Raw genomic sequence first — 20,221 nt, forward strand, 5'->3', positions numbered from 1 at the left:
CCGCAAACTGTAGCTAAAAAGCCCAGTTTTGCTGAAAATTAAAAATAGAGATCATATTTCTTTTAACTTAGCTTCCCTTCATTGGCCTCGTGTTAAATCCAGAATAGAATTAAAACTAATCTTTCTCACATATAAAGCCTTAAATAACCAATCGACCAAAATGACATCAAATTATTTAATCATTTTAAAAGCATTTTCAATAATTTAATGGGACATTTAATTATTTAATTGTACATTTTTCAATTTAGGTCTAAATTTGATTGAGACTGCTAAATGAATAAATGTGACATCAGTTTATGTCATGGTACAATTATGTATTACATGATATATATATAATCTCTGGGATTACATCACAATGGGCCCTGTGGGACCTTTTCTAGAACCAACCATGGTTCCAAGTGTATTCAAAATATTAATGGAAAGGTAAGTAGAAGGAAAATTATGAAGATAGAAATAGGCATGGTAAAAAAAAAGATGTCCAAGTCACAGACATAAATAACAGACTTACAGTGAAAGTAAAGCAAAACCCTTTTAAAAGAGGGGACAGAAATAACACAAAAGCTTATCGGGGCCAGAGTCCACGCTTGAGGAGCCACCACACACAGATTTATTCAGGGCATGGGCAGCCACGATATTTCTTATGTTGAAAAACAGAACATATACAGAATCAGAGGCATCTTACCTGGCCTTTGGATAATAAAAATCTTTTTGGTTGATTACATTCTTCATTTATGATTAACTATTACTTTCTAAGTACCTAAAGAGGAACAAAGATATAATCCAAGTTGCTAGAAGTCGACTGCAAAATAGATTTTGTTTTCATGCAGGATTTGGCACTGTACCGCCTAGGGACCAATGGTGTCACCTTGTGTTATTGGCCTGCAAGCATGAAAATCACAATTTCTATATTCAAATCAGTATAACCCACACAATGTTTTAGTGACACGTACACCTTAAAGTAGATCCAGATATGATCTTATAGTCTAAAACTATCTAAAGGACTGCATATACTGCACAATCTTCTGAAAAGCATTCCTGTGTTGAATATATTCTCCAGAAAATCAGGAAATTCCCAGGTGAGGGGCCCGTTGGTAGGTCGCAGTCAGGCACAGGAAGCTGAGAAAGGCAGCCAGTATTTGCTGGATCCATATTATTTTTGGAAATATAGGCTTGCTTGCTCCAGTGCATCTGAATTGCCTCCAACTCACCTGTGCATAGCCCTCTCCTGAAGGGAATAACTGTTTATACTTGTGCCATATGTGGTTTGCTTTTGTGCAGTCAAAGAGGATATAAAAATGTATATTGAGCACTGTATAAAGTTGTCCGACTCCCTTTATAGTTTAGGGGCTGTTACACTGATTAGGGGATATGGGAGAAAGATAAAATTTTAAACCATTCCATGATGTGAGATATCTTTACAGCTCTTTGGCTGAAAAAGTAAATCAGATCTTTCAAAAGATTTAAAATTCCTGACACACTCAGTTTAAGCCCTTTATAGCATGAGAGACTTTGTTTATGCTTACAGTGTCTGGGCTAGAGGTATTCAGGTTAATGTTAGAGGATTAAAATCATTACACAAATATCTAAAATACATACCTATTGTGAAGACAACTATTTGCCATTAAGTACACAGAAATGTATGACCCGATTCTAATGAGGTCCACCTGCTACGAATCAGCTTACTAGTCCTGTCTTTGTTCAGGCTCCCATATATATATATATATATATATATATATATATATATATATATATATATATATATATATATATATATATATATATATATATATATATATATATATATATATATATATATATATATATATATATATATATATATATATATATATATATATATATATATATATATATATATATATATATATATTTAATATTAAGGCTACTATTAATTTCACAGACAAACTATTGTCAGCAGTACCCATCTGGACAGATTGGAGCAAAGCTCTGAGGGATCACAAAGGATAAGCAAGCTTGTTGTCACACTTTCACAGATATATATTTCAGCAGAATGTGACAGTGTGATGGACAGTGACTTATACTTTCTGAACCAAGGGGACCTGTATTGAAAGGTCGGTGCACTAGCAGTGTGAATCAGATGTTAAATGGATTCAGTTTATATTTTTTTTTTGACAAACTGCATCACAAGCAGTTGCAAGCACAGTTTGAGGGCTTGTACAACCCTGTCTATAAGCACTAGCTCGGTGCTGAATTAATGACTGCATCAAACGATTGGCTTTTTTTCTTTTATTAATATTAGTGTATTGTGATGCTGCAATACAAAATTGATATGATTAAAGTGATATATCAAAAGATGTAAAATGCCATTCCAATAACAGCACTGTAAACATCATTCTACAAATGACTAAAGTGAAAACTGAAAAAAATATATGTAATTTGAAGTCACATATAAAAAACATGAAAGTTAGAACTATACCATGTGTAGACAAAATAAAATAAATCACAGCACGCAAAATACAATCCACTAGTGGGTTAGTGGGAGAGCTTGCATTCGATTCAGGGGAAGGCATGGGACAAAGACTTAGTGGACAATGATCTTTGTCTTTATTTTCAATACTGCCAACCACAGGTGTGGGCATTAGGGCATGCTATACCTGCGTTGGTGGCAACTCATGAACCTTCTGGTGGTGAACTGGCAATAAGGTATGCTGTTAGGCTAAGTAAGGGTCTGGTTAATTTGTGGGGCTCCTGAGGCAGCAAACAGGTACTTTAAAATCACATGTGCCACTGTATGAGCCATTGCAGAGGTAAAGACTCTTGCTTGAAAGGAGTTCAGGGAGGCAATAGAAAAAGATTCCTAGTCAGCCTCAAAGTGATTCTAGCAAATTGTCCAGCATCTCTTCAGGGGGATACAATGCTTTGGTATCCACTGAGGAGATTGTCGGATGGTGGAAGGAACACTGAGGATCTCCTCAACCCAGCTGTATTACTATCTCTGGTTAAAGCAGAGACTTCATAGGAGTCAGACTTGTTCATCAACCAAGTTGAACTCACAAAAATGGCCAAAACTCCACATTGGCAAGTGAATGAGATAGGCCCTAAGAATCTCAGATCTTTGAATATTGTTGAGCTGTTGTAGTTGACACCCATCTTCAGCATTGCGTTGGTATTAGGGACAGAGCCCCTGGACTGGTAGACTTGCCCACCCCAGTCTGCACAGAGGAGTGACTGCAGAGGTTGTGTATATATTGGGTGACTGAACCAAGACAGGCTAATCAGCAGATTGGGAGCAGGTGTGGGCAAGACCAACTAGGAGGAAGCCAAGGCGAAAGGAAAGAAGTACAAGGGGACAACAGAGGTTGACTAAAGAAGTCAGCACTAGTAGAAATGGACTACAACGACAGAACACAAACTGAAAAGGGCAGAACCCTGACAGAACCCCCCCCCCCCCAAGGGTGGATACCAGACACCTAAGTGCAAAGTGCACCTGACACAAAACAGATGGGCCCCAAGAAGGAGGTCAAGAACTAAACAAAACTAAGAGTCCAGCTAACAAATGAACCCCACCCAAGGTGGGCGAGGGCAAAGCACAGTCTCTGGACAGAGTCTCTGGTGGCTGGCCATGAGAAGGGAAGTGAGGCTGAGTCTCTGGAGGGTGCAAGGCCAGAGGTGAAGAAGGAGGATCTCTGCAGCAGGAACCTTGGAGCACAGCGTCTCTGCAGCAGGAACCTTGGAGCACGGTGTCTCTGTAGAAGGAATCCATGGAGGCTGCCGTCTCTGCAGCAGGAACCTTGAAGCACAGTGTCTCTGTAGCAGGAACCCTTGGAGACCGGCACTAACTGCAGCACAGGAGACTTGGGGGCCGTCGATTGCAGCAAAGGAGACTTGGGAGCTGCCAACTGCAGCACAGGAGACTTACGGGCCACCAAGTGTGGCAAAGCAGACTTGGGGGCCGCCGACTATGGCACAGGAGCCTAAGATGAGGCGGCGCAGCTTGGGACCCTCGAGGAGGGAAGGAGCACCCCCTAAGGGGCCTCAGAGCACAGTGTGCTCAGAGGTCTCTTGATGGCATAGGGTGTGGGTTAAGGGGCCTCTGGACGAAACAGAGCATGCTCAGGGTTCTCTGGACAACACAGAGCGTCTCATGGGTCTCTGGATGGCACAGAGCATGCTCAGAGTGGTGAGGAGGAGGAGCACTAAGTAAGTCTGCCTGAGGAGGTGCACCAAATGAGTCTGCCAGAGGAGGTATGCTAAGTGAGTATGCCTAAGGGGGAACACCTACAGGTTCTGACTATGGAGGGGGAACACATTAAGGGTCGGACACTGGAGCTCGGGCACTGGGTGTAGCTGTCTGAGTGGCTAGGATACTGAGGGGAGCTAACTAAGGAGAAGGGGGGACTGGTCTGCTAAGAGGCTCTAGCTTGGGGATTGGCCCGCTAATGGGCTCTGACTCGGGGACTGGCCCACTAATAGGCTCTAGCCCAGGGACTGGCTCGCTAAAGTGCTCTGCTGGCTCGGGGACTGGCCAGCTAAGGGGCTCTGGGTTGGGAACTGGCCCGCATAAAGGGGCGGTCTGGCTCGGATATTGACCTGGTAAGGACCTGCTAAGGAGCTGATGGAGGAGAAAAGGAAGACATCTTCATTCTGCCCATAAAAAACTCAAAAAGCTCTGTGTAAGGGGATGGTTGAGGTTTTGAGGACCCAAATGCAGAAACGAGGAAGCAGAGGTGAGTTCTTGTAGTTTTAATAGAGTACTTATGGGCAATTGAGGCAGGAATCCAAAAATCCAACATAATAAGTACAAAAACCAGAACCTTGGAGACATCAGGGAAAACAAACATGAGGAGCCAGGAAAAGACGAGGAACCAGCACTGAGGAACTGCACAGGGAGAGTATATATATATATATATATACACTATATTGCCAAAAGTATTTGCTCACCTGCCTTGACTCACATATGAGCTTAAGTGACATCCCGTTCCTAATCCATAGGGTTCAATATGACGTCGGTCCACCCTTTGCAGCTAGAACAGCTTCAACTCTTCTGGGAAGGCTGTCCACAAGGTTTAGGAGTGTGTTTATGGGAATTTTTGACCATTCTTCCAGAAGCGCATTTGTGAGGTCGCACACTGATGTTGGACGAGAAGGCCTGGCTCTCAGTCTCCGCTCTAATTCATCCCAAAGGTGTTCTATCGGGTTGAGGTCAGGACTCTGTGCAGGCCAGTCAAGTTCATCCACACCAGACTCTGTCATCCATGTCTTTATGGACCTTGCTTTGTGCACTGGTGCACAGTCATGTTGGAAGAGGAAGGGGCCAGCTCCAAACTGTTCCCACAAAGTTGGGAGCATGGAATTGTCCAAAATGTCTTGGTATGCTGAAGCATTCAGAGTTCCTTTCACTGGAACTAAGGGGCCAAGCCCAGCTCCTGAAAAACAACCCCACACCATAATCCCCCCTCCACCAAACTTTACACTTGGCACAATGCAGTCAGACAAGTACCGTTCTCCTGGCAACCGCCAAACCCAGACCCGTCCATCAGATTGCCAGATGGAGAAGCGCGATTCGTCACTCCAGAGAACGCGTCTCCACTGCTCTAGAGTCCAGTGGCGGCGTGCTTTACACCACCGCATCCGACGCTTTGCATTGCACTTGGTGATGTATGGCTTGGATGCAGCTGCTCGACCATGGAAACCCTTTCCATGAAGCTCTCTGCGCACTGTTCTTGAGCTAATCTGAAGGCCACATGAAGTTTGGAGGTCTGTAGTGATTGACTCTGCAGAAAGTTGGCGACCTCTTCGCACTATGCGCGTCAGCATCCGCTGACCCTGCTCCGTCAGTTTACGTGGCCTACCACTTCGTGGCTGAGTTGCTGTCGTTCCCAAACACTTCCATTTTCTTATAATACAGCTGACAGTTGACTGTGGAATATTTAGGAGCGAGGAAATTTCACGACTGGATTTGTTGCACAGGTGGCATCCTATCACAGTTCCACGCTGGAATTCACTGAGCTCCTGAGAGCGACCCATTCTTTCACAAATGTTTGTAAAAACAGTCTGCATGCCTAGGTGCTTGAATTTATACACCTGTGGCCATGGAAGTGATTGGAACACCTGATTCCAATAATTTGGATGGGTGAGCAAATACTTTTGGCAATATAGTGTATATATGCAAGCCTGAACAAAGACAGGACTAGTAAGCTGATTGGTAGCAGGTGGGAAGAGAAAATTCTAGAAGGGAGCTAGGGAAAAGGAGAACAACACAAGAGGGCAACAGAGGGCAACAAAGAAAAACCTAAGAACTCAAACATATCCAGAAAACACAGCAAAATAGGAATTACAGCAATAAAACTAGAAAACATGGATCAAAGTAAAACTGAATACTCAAAAGAAAACTTAACAGAACCAAGACCATGACACTCTGAGGCCCCGTCCACACGAAGCCGAACCCTGGCCTAAACGCACACATTTTTCACCAAAACAGCCTCTCATCCATACGAAGCCGGCGTTTCGGGGTCTGTAAACGATCTTTTTTTTATTCAGCCTTCAGAGTGGGAAGATTTTGAAACGGCGTTTTCGCGTTTCCATCTTTAAGCTCTAACCGCATTTTTCTTTTACACGCATGCGTCATAGCGTCGCCTCTAAACACGCATGCGCGACACAGTATCACAACAACAATGGCGCCGTACTGTGTTGAATGGTTGCTGCTCATGCTACTCACCCTGCTGTCGGGCTTACAACAGAATCTTCTTCTTCTGGAATATCTCCAGGAAGAACAGAGCAATATAGACGACATAGTTCAGCACCTGAATTTGACTGAACCACGAAAATAAATAATAAATAAATGGACCCGCAGGGCAACCATGTATAAATATTAGTGCGCATGGCCAACATTTCGTCGCCTATTTTTGCTTTGGCACCACAGCGCCACTTACAGGCCTGGCATACATTTTGCAGCGTTTTCATGCATTCGTGTGGACGATCACATTTATTTTACGTCTCTGTCTTTACGACAAACGTTCTGGAAAATATTAGCGTTTCGTGTTCATTTTGACTTCGTGTGGACGGGGCGTGATTCTCTGACTTGTGAGGGATGTGAACTTAAAATTTGAGATCGTTGGGAGTCAATTGCAAGTTTTAAAGTCCTATTATTGGTGACAACTGGGAATCATGAAGGTGACGATTGAGACTACAGAGGAAACTGACCTGCCTTGGTAGTGGCGTAAGGCTAGCATCGGAGGGTGGTAGGAGTTACTGGTGGCACAAATGTAGCCTTGCTTTTGTCAGTGATCCCCATGGTAGCTGTGTGAGCGTGTTGTGGATCCAAAAAAACAAGTAGTCATGTCAAGCTGCTTATGTTTGTGGCCGTACAACAAACATATGTAACCTATAAATTTACTTAAGTCTTTAAGCATTGATCCTGTCACAGTTTCGCTTTAATTTATAAGATGCTTTAAATGTGTTGGTTCTTAATTTAGTTGTGCTAACAGTAGGTATTTTCCATTAGTATATACAGTGAGGAACAGTCATGAAAATGGAATGAAAATTAAACACTTTACGGTTTGCAAATTATTTCTTTCACAATCTAAAACATTTATCAAGAAAAGGCTTTGCTCTACCCTCTGAGCCATCCGTGTTTTCTTCCTCAGGTTATTTATAGTTTTGACTTTTATGATTTAATAATCTGCATTTGCCTAAAGATGCATTGTTATTTCTTTAGAAAATTGGATGTCAGTAAGAAAATAGGCAATCTTTTTTTCATTAGATACCTGAAAAATAGCTTTTCTATCCCAGCATGGTCTTTGCCAAGTAACACTGATATATTGTTATTGGCTCTCGGCCCAGAATAGGAAAAAATGTTTACATAAATTTGTGCCATCTCATAATAAAGCCACATTGTTTGTGTCCTTCAATGAAGAGTTTTATGAGAAAATATGAATAGGGTCTGGTCTTTCTTGCATCAATAGGCTTGAAAGGTATGCATTGTACCTTGGTAGAAAAATACGGAATTCGACTAATTGCTGGCTTTAACTTGATCTATAAATGAAGTGGATGTACTATCTGTCTAGTTTTCATTGTAGAAAATATCAGAGATCCAACAGGATAATAAGATTAGTTTCTCCTGAACTTCTTTTGTCTTTTGCGCTAAAACATTCAATAGATAATTATAAGAGTCCCGAGATGTAGAAGAGCTTGTAGTTAATGTTGGATATTTCAAAACACATTTTGGTTAAAAATTAAACAATTATCATGAGTTATTAAATCAAATCAACTTCACAACTAGACAATTTAATATCTGAACCATACCACATTTTAAAGGACTAAATAATGAGAGTTTTGTTAGTTTGCATAGATATTGAAACAAATATATGAGTATAGCTCTAAAGAGAAATACAGATTCAGCTGAAGATATAGAATGATATATTCAAGGATAGATATAATGACAGTTACAAGTATAAATGTCAGTAGATACAATTTTTGTACAGCAGATCTTAATAAATAACTATTTGAAAGAAAATGAGAATCATAAGCAGAGACACAATGTTCTTTAACTTTTCTATGAGGAATAAGATTTTTTTCTCTCCTATATATTAAGGTTACTGTAAAAGTCAAGATATGGACTTCAGTCCTAATATTTAACCTTATATGGGAAGATTAAAGAGGGTAAGCCTATGTGAGAAAAGATACTAAAATCCCAAAATACCACATAAACAGCCTACATTCACAGTCTAGTCAGAATAAGGAAAAAAGCTTATTTTTGTTGCTCATAGAACTAGATTTAAATGATGGTGTGGATTTTATAGACCATTGTTTGAATTATTTTAGCTTCTTTGCTTTGGATTCAGGAGCAGTTGACATACATGCTGTAGAAAAGGTTACTGTAGGCCTAATCACAGTTAGAGGTGTAAAAAACAAACACGTTCTTATTAAGGTACACATAGAAAAGCTATTTAATGTAGTGCAAAATGCATCAGTATAAGTAAGGAGTGATCCTCCTAAATGGACAAAAGCTTTTTTTAAATTTAATCTTAGGAAATGAAAAAGCACAGAGATCACTGTCACTACAAATTACTTTCATATGTACGGACCCACACAGTATGGAAGGTCACAAACATATTTGAAAGTTTTTGCTGTTTTTTTTTTTTTTCCCAAAATACCATAGAAATATCTGTACCTCCAAAATAAGTAAATTGGAAGAAACACAAACATTATCAACATTTAATCTGTGAAGGTAATTGTAAAAGAGAACTTAATAAAGATATAGGTAATCCACTGCTAGTCTATAATACTATATCACAGAAATTGTTTGTACTGTATAGTTTTAGCATCTTTTAGTATGTATCTTTGTCCAGAGTTTCTAAGGTATAGCTTTATATAACTGTCTGCCTTGGTCCAAAAATCACCAGAATATATTTTTTCTAATTTGTACTCAGACTGTTCTTCCTCTTTTACTCAGGATTGTCAAACTGGAAAGAGCAGTGAAGTCTCTTCTCTTGGCAGCAACCGAGCTGCTCTCTAGAACTGTTTCCCCTGTTGCAGGATGCAAGGGCGTAGGTTTGATTTGAACTTTGGTAGGGACACTATTGGTCTGGTGTCATTGGTGCTATGCAATATGCCCTTTTTTATGCTGGATGTGAGCATCCGTACTTATAAGAGGAATTCATTGTTAAAAGAGAAAAGCAACATTTTGCTCCATTAATAAAAATGTTATAAGCTCTACACTCATTAGAGGCTGTTTATCAATGTTTGAAGTATCACCGGCTCTGATGAATGTGGAATTAGGACTGTTTTCCACTTTGAAAACGGTTTCATTTGAACGACTAAGAGAAGGTAAAAACAGTATTTTCTTTTGAAGATATAGAATTGTGCAGAGTTAAACCCCACTCTAATATTTGTACCTACCATGCTCTCTCTGTATCAAGCAAAATAATATATTCATTAAAATATTAACTTCACTATAAAAGTTGAACATCTGGGCTGTAGTTACTCTGTGTAGCCAATTTCATGTATTTTATCTGGGGCTGGAAAAAATTTATCATATTAATTGATTATTTCAATAATCGTCAACTAATTTAGTAAGTGATTCATCATTAACTGGAGTATAGAGACTTTAAAACATACAGTACCGGTAATATAAATGTAAAATGTGCCTTTCCCCACAGAGCAACCCACTTAGATCAGTTATTATATCAAAATTGTAAAAATAAAAACAAAAAAAATGAAAACAGTGATATCAACTTAATATCGGTAAAAAGGAAACCTTTACATTTTCTTTTTTAGTTGGCTGTGGCTAAGAATCAGAAATGTTGATGGCTTACAGCCTTTATTTGCCCATTTTTCCAGCAGTCTTCAGAACTCCTGGCTGACTCAGAATATTTCGTTTTATAAAAGAAAAAAAAAGGTTTTTGTTTTTTAGTGTACATGATATCCATTTTTTTTATTGGGACTAGTTTTGTAGCCTAATATTAATTGTAGTAACCGCTGCATTCTAATGTTGTGCTCCAAGCACACGCGGACTAGAAAACAGCCAATCAGAGAGAGAGAAGGCGGAACTTAAGGCAGAACAACCAATGAGAGTTGAGTTAAACAGCGCAGCACAGTTCCATGCGCTGCTACATGAAAGGGACAGGAGAGACCAGGCAGAGGAGCAGCGAGAGGAAAAGAAGCCACTGCTGCAACAACTACTGCTGGAAATTATAAACATGTTGCTCACATCCAATTATTGGTAGGGACAATTAGGTCGGTTCAAAATTTTGGTAGGGACATGTCCCTATGGTCCCTATGCAAACCTACGCCCATGGCAGGATGTATCGCCCCATGTTTGGGAACCCAGGAGACAGTCTTCACAGCTGCTTCAGCGCTCACTGGTGAGAGGCAGTGAGAAGTAAATTCTAGTAATGGCAGCTGGCGGCCCATGAGCGACCCACCACAGGCTCAGTGTAGAGCTGGCATCTGCTCTAACAAACAGAGAAATCCAAAGAGGGGACCCTTTATGATTTCTGCAACAGTGATCAAACTTTGTAGAGTCAGGATGTTGCTCCATGTTTCACTGTGGTGGTTATCTTTTATTTTATTCAATATAGAACTGTAAAAATGTTCCCTTATGTTTAGATTTTCCTGAATGTTGAATTGTTTTGGTTATAGATTGCCTAGAAATCCTATTGAGGCCAATTGTTCTTAATTTGCTTGGATAAATGACCAGTAGGATACAGAACATGCAGGTGCTCTTTTTTTTCTTTTTTTTTCACAAAAAAACAGTTTTTACTTACAGCTATCTATGAAGGCCTTGTACTTTAACACACTTTCAGTTTCGTAGATAAACATTGGCAAGTGTTATAAAGAAATTTGCTTGGATTTGTAGAGCAAGATACAGTTCTTTATTCTCTCAAAGAATAAAGCTACCTTCTTTAACAAGGAATTTGCAGGACATTGTTCTCTTATTTGCTAAACTCCATAACATGCCTTTTCATCATTTAAGTTTGATGTTGATTTGTGAAGCAAATTGAGACAAACAATGCACAATATATTCTTAAGATGTCATCATCATAATAGGAAAAGTTCAGATATTTTAACTGTAAAAGAATCTTTAAAGTATATAAAACAATGTTGATAGTAATATAAAAAAATGTTATAAGATTATGCTCTGCACACTCATTCAGTATTCAATTTAAATTTTTTCAGTTGATTCTATGTTATTCATATTACAGCAATTCAGAAACATCACTTTATGGCAACTAACAGAGATAAATTAATCAAATTATACAATAAGGTTGCTTAACAGTTTTTAAGGAGATCCAGGTGATTGCATCAGCTCATCTGCTCTACAGAAGTAACTACTCCTGAATGAATATGTAGTGAAGGTAGACATTTGCTTGTATATTTTCATTAACTTTTAATTTATCCCTCTTACAAGCATACATGCAGCAGCAACCTCCCTTTTAATAGGAAGAAACCATCGGCAGTACCAGGCTCAGGGCTGATTAGTGTTGAAATAGACAGAAGCAAACACTGACCATTAAGTAAGTTCTATGTTAGAAAAGGTAATGGTAGACAAACTCCATAGGTGGTTCTGTCTAGCAAAGACACTGTAAAGCAGATGAACTCTTAGTAAGTTTTCACATAAAAAGGATGTAAGAGAGCATACCGCTAATCAGAGTAAAAGCTGAGCTTATAGCTATGTTGTAGCTAGGAGAGAAAAATCTGAACTACTGACTCCTTCTCCTAAAGAATTCCACCTGGCCTCAGCAGACTCAACACACCTGGGTTCGTTATCCTTAAGCATATAGAATTTTGTTGAAGATAGGGATTGTTATGGTGGGAAAAAATACCAAACTTGTTTTTGCTCAGAAAACATGCAAATGGAACTGGAAGAACTAGTCCGCCTATGGAATGACTAGGAACTGGAATGCCTATGACTTTCTTGTATTCACCAGCAAGTTGGAATACTGTAATTTTTGGTGACGATTACAGGATTTTTGGATGGTTTTAAAGTTTTGGCTATATTAAAAGATGTATTTTATTGAATATACTGAACCCACAAATATGACTGTTCACACCATAGAATACCATAAGGAAGTAGATGACTCAGGGAGTGCACTGACAATACGTATATTGAATCACAATAGTTTGTTATTAGCAAGCATTAGGCAGCATAATAACAGCAAGATATAAAGATAAAATAAAAAAATTAATACAATCCTTCCATTCACACTTCAAAATCCATTTTAATTTTTATTTATTGTTATGGTTATATTAGGGACGAAGGGAACCTCGACCTAGTTCCTAAAACTATGAATATTGCAGGACATCAGCTTCCAGGATCAGGCAATCAGACAACACAGGTATGCTAGAGAACTTCTCACCACAAGCTTCAATAATCTGGCACTGCTGACTGGTCTAAAGGCTGGTTAAATAGAGGCTGAAGCAGGTGGATCTGATCAGCGGTAATTAGTAGTGGGCGGAGATAAACAGGTGATTAAAATGATTGATCAGATCAGACATCAGCAGCAAGATCATGACATTTGATCTTTTATGGAAGTTTTTGACACAGCTAAACAGAGTGCCAGGTCAAATAAAGCTACTAATTTGAGAAGAACAACATAGAACCTAACCACTGTGAATAAATAATGCAGAATTGGGAAATACTGTTGAACGAAAAAAATGATGAGATGTCATGATCTTGGTGCTGAGGACTGGCTTCATCACATATTTCATTCATCTGCTTATCTAAGCCTGAACCTGAAACTTTCTGCCTTATGACCTCTAAGCCTGCCTCTTGCCTGTGTATCAAACCTGGAACTGATTCCTCACACTGCCATGGATTTTCCTTCGGTACCTCTTTGGATCTCAGAGTCCGGGCCATGACTCCTGAGCACCTCCTTGACACTGGCTTTGGCTCCGCCTAGTCTGTGCTATGTTATTCCTCCCAAAATACTCCCCTCAATCTTTTAAATTGAAGCTCTTCAACCTTGTTTTGAGGCTATATATATGATGCTCAAACATCTGTGTCCAGGTGGTTTTTAATTCTTTGGAGTCAATAATCCCAAAACTTAGCTCTGCATATTCAAAGCCATGAGTAATGAGTAGAAACATGGACTCAAGAGTTAGAACAAGTCTCATTCACCGTTCAAACAGCTGTTGTTTTTACTGTCACAGGAGAAAGGAAATGAAATGTGTCTCACCCGCTTTACTCTGAAACATTCTTTCTGAGCACCTTGTGCGAATTACCAATGGCTCTGATGGCAATTTCTTTGTTTTATTTGCCAAAATGTTCATTTGATTTGTGTTTATCTGACTGTGTTAATTATTATTCACACACTGATTGAAAAAAAAAGAAAAAAAAGAATTGATTCTTATTCATTGTTATTGATCTAAATAAACTCACCAGCCCCCTTCTTTCATCGGTATCATGCCAAGGCATCCCCGACAAAATTCCCCTCGCCGGGGGCACACACATTGTAGGAGCAGGAGCTGATCGAGTTCACTCTGCCTCAATTCCACTTCGTCCAGAGAACTTTGAGCAGTTTCATACAACAGATGAGTTTATTCCTTTTTTGAGAGCAAACTTCTCACTCACCTGTAGTTAGGATGTCGTTTTGCTTTTTCTGAAACCTGAGAGTAATACTGCAGCTACAGAACATCCGGGGAGCCAAAAATATGCCATAATTTAAAAAGAAAAAAGAATTTAATTTTATTTCTTTGGCCTGCAAAAAAAAAAAAAAAAAAAACAATCAAATTCACTGAATCGATTTTTTGCCCAGGCCTTAAAGCAACAAAAGAAAAATTGAGTGTTTATTTGCAACTAATAATGATCTAGCAAGGTTAAAATGTTTTGATCTGTATTTCAGTCACTTATTGTAATTACAGCCCTTTTTCCATTCTTTCATAGAAAAACATTGAGGAATGTCGTCATTTGTGTGAAATGCTTATACAGTGTCTTGCAACCTATTTGTGCTTTCTTTACTCAAAATATATTACTGAAAAATATTAAATTTTATTAGGATTTTTGTTGGTTGACCAAAACAATGTGGAGTAGAACTCCCAAAGTGAAATTAAATGACACATGGATTTGAAAGTACGAATCTGTTCCCTAACCTTAACCATAAATATCAAGTGTAACTAGTTGACTTTAGTGCTCACTTCATTATTATACTCCACAGGAGTATAATTTAATCTCTGCATGAATGAAGTTGTTCCGTGAAGGCCTAAAGCATTTATAAAATTAAAAAAAAGAATTAAAGAGAATGTGATGGAGAACAACACGTCTATTAATGTGTAAAGTTTAACATAATTGTGGAGCAATGTCAGCTTCAAAGAATGCCAAAGAAAGCGGTTGAAGGGAGCATGTTTTCAAAGATCCTACTGACCTACTGGCAGAGCATGGATCACTTGCTGGCTTATATTGCCCATGGTGCTCATTTGGGAGCTCTACTTGGAGTAAGCCCATGTATTACAGTTGTAAACGAGAAGGAACTGTGCATGAGGTTGCTTGAGGACCCAAAAGCAAAGAGGAGTGATGCAGAGGTGAGTTCTTGTAGGTTTAATGGAGGAAAACTGAGGTAAACATCCAAAAACACAAAAATACTTAAAACCAAAAAACCAATAATATCAGGGAAAACTCATATGGGGAGCCAGAGACTAGGAAGCAACAAAACTACAACAAGGAACCAGCATTGAGTGACTGCAGAGGTGGTGAATACAAGGGAAACAGAACAAAGGATGGGCTAATGAGCTGAATATGGTGCAGGTGTGAGTGGAACTAACTAAAGGGAAGCCAAAGGGAAAGGGAACAAGCACAAGGGGTCAACAGAGAGAGTAAATAATGACTGCTTGAATATAATGGAAAATACACTAAAGATCAACTAAACAGAATAACTGATAACAGAAAACTAAAAACTCAGAGTCCCAAAAGGGTAGAACCATAATATTATATTTTTGAGACAGTCAATGGGAAAACTAACAGAGACTGGTTTTGTACGCTTTAGGTTTGTAATTTGAGCGCTTGGATGAAACCATTTCAATGTTAAAGCTGGAATAGAGTTATTTGTATCTGGTGTGAGCTAGTATAAGTATTATTTGTAAGAAAAGTTAATACAGTTTTAATTTTGCCAGGTTTGTCAGAGATGCCTCAATGCTGTTAGTTTTAAACAATGTGATTACACCTTCCCTTTCTTTTAATAAGTCTATAAATTGAGATTTTTTTTAGGGAACGAAAACTAAATGCTCTTTACTCAATTTATCATACTCGGCTGCTGCAATACAATCTTAAAGACTTGTAAATAATAAATACTACAGAGCTGGTAAAAATAACATCCTTCGAGTATTGACTAATCAGTGAAACAAAACAATTCTCATTCTAATGCACTCTATGAATTTCTGCTTTGGCATTGCTTATTTCAGACGCAGTATTTGAGTATATCATATAAAGCTGTAAAAAGTGATGGAGAGGATCAGTTTGACTCCGAAGCTCTTTCTACTAGTTTTCTATACCTGTGCGACCTTGACAAAACTCTCCCAGTGCTGTTTTTTGTTGCACGCACACTGAACAGTTAAAGGACAGACAAGCACACGTTAAGTAGAAGTGTTGGCTTCTGTCACTGCCGCCCTAGGAGCTATCAGGACAAGATCACTCAGCTGTGTCTTTATGACAGGATTCTGCCTGCATTTCCAGCATATTTTAGTATCTGCAGTCTTCCCATTGGCCACAGTGTCATGACAGTCAGCTCAGCATGACAACAGAACAACCAAAAGAATGTGCAGTTTGCTGTCAACTTTGTAAGATATGCCCTTTGGGGCTGCTATCACCAGATGTCCAGAGTTTAAGGCCACCTTTATGCTTACAAAATAAAAACATGAACACTAATTCCATATAACCAAAGATTTACAAAGGTACATTTAAGTACAAATGTACACCAAAAGGGTTTGCTCTCGCTTAAATTGCTAATCACTGGACTAATGAGCTGAAAACTTGCAACCAGGCAAAGACAAAAGGTCCAAATGAGATGCATTTGCACATTTTCTTTTTTTTCTTCTTATGTTAGACACTAATGTGAAACATTTTCACGAAATGTGCCAAGTATCAACTAGCTGATTTTAAATAACACACAAAGTTCAGATTGTAATTGGTAGCTGCAAGAACGGTAGCACATAAAATACCAATAACAATTCAAAATAGGGGAAACAACATGATCACGGAAATTATGTTTTACATCACTATTCAATTCAGCTTATTTATATGGCGTCATTTCAAAAACATGTCATCTCAAGGCACTTTATATCCATCCATCCATCCATCCATCCATCCATCCATCCATCCATCCATCCATCCATCCATCCATCCATCCATCCATCCATCCATCCATCCATCCATCCATCCATCCATCCATCCATCCATCCATCCATCCATCTTCCTCCGCTTATCCGGGGTCGGGTCGCGGGGGTAGCAGCCTAAGAAGGGAGGCCCAGACTTCCCTCACCCCAGCCACTTCTTCTAGCTCCTCAGGAGGAACCCCAAGGCGTTCCCAGGCCAGCCGAGAAACATAGTCTCTCCAGCGTGTCCTGGGTCTTCCCCGGGGCCTCCTCCCGGTGGGACGTGTCCGGAACACCTCACCAGGGAGGCGTCCAGGAGGCATCCTAACCAGATGCCCGAGCCACCTCAACTGGCTCCTCTCAACATGGAGGAGCAGCGGCTCTACTCCGAGTCCCTCCCGGATGACCGAGCTTCTCACCCTATCTCTAAGGGAGAGCCCAGCCACCCTACGGAGGAAACCCATTTCGGCCGCTTGTATCCGTGATCTCGTTCTTTCGGTCATGACCCAGAGTTCATGACCATAGATGAGGGTAGGAACGTAGATCGACCGGTAAATTGAGAGCTTTGCTTTTTGACTCAGCTCTCTCTTCACCACGACGGACTGGTACAGCGCCCGCTTCACGGCAGACGCTGCGCCAATCCGCCTGTCGATCTCCCGCTCCCTTCTTCCCTCATTCGTGAACAAGATCCCGAGATATTTAAACTCCTCCACATGGGGCAGGACACCCCCCCTGACCCGGAGAAGGCACTTTACCCTTTTCCGGCTCAAGACCATGGCCTCAGATATGGAGGCACTGATCCCCATCCCGGCCGCTTCACACTCGGCTGCGAACCGATCCAGCGAGAGCTGCAGATCACGACATGATAAAGCCAATAGGACCACATCATCTGCAAAAAGCAGAGATGCAATCCTAAGGCCACCAAAACGGATCCCCTCAACACCTTGGCTGCGCCTAGAAATTCTGTCCATGAAGGTAATGAACAGAATCGATGAAAAAGGGCAGCCCTGGTATATTTTGGAAGTGTTTTCCCGATCTAACCCTGGAGACCTGTGATTAAAGCGCATAGCTGCTCCACCTAGAGTATTTCAACTCTCTAACATCATGGAGTCCCATGAAACTCATCCGTCCTGTCCTTTCTCGTAGTCCTTAAAAAAGGCATAAATTGTTTCTCTGCTATTCCAGCTGCTAATGGTCAAAGCTCGGCTAAAGGTAAGATAGTCGCAACTCTTAGCTTAAAGCTGCAGTTTTTCTGAGTGAACTTAATCACTAGTATAAGTAAATTAAAATAGCTTTGAAAGGTTTATTTGCTGACTCATTCAGTCAAACTCATTAAGTGTGTGCAACAACATTTTTGGCTTTCCAGTTAAAATGGGCAATAAGTATGGCCTCAGTCACATTTAGTGTGTATTTACTTAGCTTTAACTGCATTTTTTATTCATGGCTTTAGCATGGCTTTAGCAACAGTTTGCTAGTCTTAGAACTTCAATAACTTTGTTAAGAGTTTTTTTTTTATCTAAAACACTTTTATGAAGTTTTAAATTAAAAATAAAAAGCTGTTACTTATAGAAAAGATGAATTTCCAGAAAGTTTTATTTTTTTACGTAAATCGCTGTGTTATCTGTTCTAGACCATGTGCACTGTATCTGTTTATTAGTATAGTACAGTATGCGTGTGTCAGTGAAACAGTGCCACTTTCAGTACTCATTTACCATATTTATGTACTGGAAGAATATTCATTCAGCAACGCAGGGTTAGTCAAAGTTCAATCTGATTACCTCATGAATCATACAGGAAGTGAGTGTGTGAACTAGCTGCAAAAATCCCTCATCAGCTGCAGTGAATCTTGACTTGGTTCATAGCCTTCTTCATGCAGTTGGCAAGTTAGTGAATCATCACTGCATCATGACCACATTACAAAAAATTATAAATGTGATAAAAAAACACAGTGCAACTACAGAATTTGATTGTTGTACAATGCTACACCTCCCAAGAAAGGGACAGAGATTGGAAACGGTTTGGTAATTAATTCCAGATATTCAGGTTGTGCGCTGAATTGGAAATTAGGATTAAACTTTCTAATTTTGTTAGAAGTTTTTTTAACAAAATTTTAGTAACTTCCCTAAAATTATGACTTCCTGCCGAAATCGGTGATTTTTAACATTTTCATTGAAACTGATTGTATTGGCACACAGACCAAAGCATGAAAGAAGAAAAGCTAATAACATCACATTGTAGAACAGACCCTCTAAGTATAACCCACTTTTCTTATTTGTTGGCTGTAAGCCTAAACACTAAGCTGTGTTACTGAAGATTTCAAACTGTGAGTTATTAGTGTAGATTGATCTAAATTTGATACTTAAAATAGGTTTTGGAACTTTTTCTGATTTACAGCCAACAGCTAGAGTACAAAGAAGTGGTAACTATTCTGGACAGAGAAAGAGGGCAGGGAAATTGAGGATCAGGAATCACAGCTGGTACAAGGTGCAACACCATCTATGGCCTCAATCAGTCATCAGACCCCTTTGCACTGGTTGGACCAGGGAGGCTGAACTGTCTATTGGCGTTGGCTGCATGATTAAGGAGCCACTGGCTTGATTGCACTGCTCGCCTTATGAATGGAGTAATAGCAGGAGGCAAAGTGTGGTGTTAAATTCTCCTGATGGAGGTGAGACATGACTGAGGAGTTCAAAGCCCTCCCATGCTACCGCGAGAAGATAAAGGACTGACAAAAGATAATTAAGGGAGTGCTGGGGCCAAATTTTCTATTGGCATAGCTTTTTATTAAAGGGGGTTCAGTTATGAAGAATATTAATATAAACCACCAGCCTGTGCAACTCAAGCAGGAATATGAATTGGGACTGCTGTGAGAAGAAATGTATTAAGGAATGTTTATTACAAGGGCACAGTTATTATGTTGATGAGTCTCACACTTCTCCACTAAAGGTCTGCTGGTTAAGAACAAACTGCATGTCGTTCGTGGTTATTGAGATCTGATCGTTTAATTAACCCTAGCTAAAGATTTTTCAAGATTTGTAGATCAACTAAATAACAATAGCAATGACACAATTTATGTAGCTAAACCTATTATGGAAGGATGAATGACCAATTGATCAGAAGATTAACAGATTGCTTTTTTTACTATCTTGAAGTAATTAAAATAAATTTTTTTGAGTATAAAATAGGCACAGTAAATCCAGTCTAACTGACCAGGATCAACAGGCATAGAGCAGGACCCAACCAAAACACTTCAATTTTCGGCCTGACGAAACCTGTGAAAAAAACTTTTATTTAAATTTTTCCTGCTACTACACTAAGAAATTCCATGTGGCGTGCACCCCTGAACTTACTGTGCACTGGTACACTCAGCATAGTGTCCTCCTCATCAAGCACTGGGCCAGTCACATGCAGGATGTAACAGATAAGACTCGGATTT

The sequence above is a fragment of the Cyprinodon tularosa genome, unplaced genomic scaffold, assembly GCF_016077235.1.
Source record: "Cyprinodon tularosa strain WSP-4 unplaced genomic scaffold, ASM1607723v1 ctg458, whole genome shotgun sequence".
NCBI lineage: Eukaryota > Metazoa > Chordata > Actinopteri > Cyprinodontiformes > Cyprinodontidae > Cyprinodon > Cyprinodon tularosa.